The sequence below is a fragment of the Triticum dicoccoides genome, chromosome 4A, assembly GCF_002162155.2.
Source record: "Triticum dicoccoides isolate Atlit2015 ecotype Zavitan chromosome 4A, WEW_v2.0, whole genome shotgun sequence".
Classification (NCBI taxonomy): Eukaryota; Viridiplantae; Streptophyta; class Magnoliopsida; order Poales; family Poaceae; genus Triticum; species Triticum dicoccoides.
Genome location: NC_041386.1, coordinates 305,814,980 through 305,816,711, shown reverse-complemented (window position 1 = coordinate 305,816,711; position 1,732 = coordinate 305,814,980).

The window sequence follows — 1,732 nt, the reverse complement described above, 5'->3', positions numbered from 1 at the left end:
TTCGTAAGGGGCTGATTTGGATCCATATGTTTCATGCTATGGTTAGATTTATCTTAATTCTTTTTTCATAGTTGTGGATGCTTGCGAGAGGGGTTAATCATACATGGGAGGCTTGTCCAAGGAAGGGCAGCACCCAAGCACCGGTCCACCCACATATCAAATTATCAAATTAACGAACGCGAATTATATGAGCATGATGAAAACTAACTTGACAATAATTCTCATGTGTCCTCGGGAGCGCTTTGCTTTATATAAGAGTTCGTCCATGCTTGTCCTTTACCACAAAAAAGATTGGGCCACCTTGTTGCACCTTGTTTACTTTTGTTACTTGTTATCCGTTACGAATTATCTCATCATACAACTATCTGTCACCGATAATTTCGGTGCTTGCAGAGAATACCTTACTGAAAACTGTTTGTCATTTCCTTCTGCTCCTCGTTGGGTTTGACACTCTTACTTATCGAAAGGACTACGATAGATCTCCTATACTTGTGGGTCATCAATTTTCTCCTTCTATATTTTGCTGGTGTGGACATATCACATAAGTCAACGTTTTAAATGTTAGATACCTTCTGATCTTAGCTAGTCATAGAGATGCCATCATATGACTAAGAACTTGGTAGTATATAAACTTGATTAAATATTGCATCATTTGTAGTAATAATGCTTGGGTTGAACCCTAGTATGCATATGCCAACAATATGATACCCAGTATTAGTAGGCATGACTGTACATTAGCCTTCACATGGCTGATGGTGTCTTCGCCCTTGTGAAATACCCAGGATGCCCATATGTTTTCATACATTGCTATACCTCCTCTACAAGTGCCCACATTATATAATTATAAGGAAAAACTTCAAATTTGCTACCTGGTTGTAATAGAATTGAGACGTCTCACATATGAAAGAGTCTAAATCAAATAAATAAACGACGATCATTGATTTTTCTCTTTTAAATGCTAACTAACCAGATAACATTGGTTTTAAAATTTAATCCAAAGTTCCAGACACCTCAATTTAAAAAAATGAAGACCAACCGCATATTGTTATACAGCATATACTACACCGTCCATTGTATAGCACTTCATACGCGCTCCATGATTATTTAAAAAAACATTTAGGGTAACCTATCAAATAGAGTTAATACATTCTATCTAAATAAAATAAAACTATATGCATGTAGTGTCATGAATTATATAAAGAGAAAAACAACGTGCGGCTCTACCGATTCTCGATAGACCCGACAAAACCGTGCAATTACCCTCACGAAAACAATCAACGCTAAACCACGACGGCACGCAAGATTGCGCGAGGTACGTGAGGGCGCACGAAGAAAAATATGGATGTTTTAATAATCGCGTGGGCAAGTGAAAAATGAGGTAATAAGATAACTGGGTAGGCAATAGTATAGGAGACAAGTAATTACCACGAGAAGAATGTACGTTACTACAAAACCTGAAATCAAATTTGATTATACATTGACTTTTTTGGGGGCAATTGAAGGAAATTAGGAGGATACATTCGAAACTAAAATTAGTACTTTTATAAATAAAACAATGTACGTAGTTTTATTTTGAACCATTACAGAACGCGAGTATGCATAAGCATTCACAAGGATTGAATTCTAAAAGAATACATATAGTCTGACTAGATTAAAAGAAAAAATTTAAGAAATATATTCATGGAATAAATGCACATAATTCATAAACGTTACATAATGCAAGTAAGAGAGA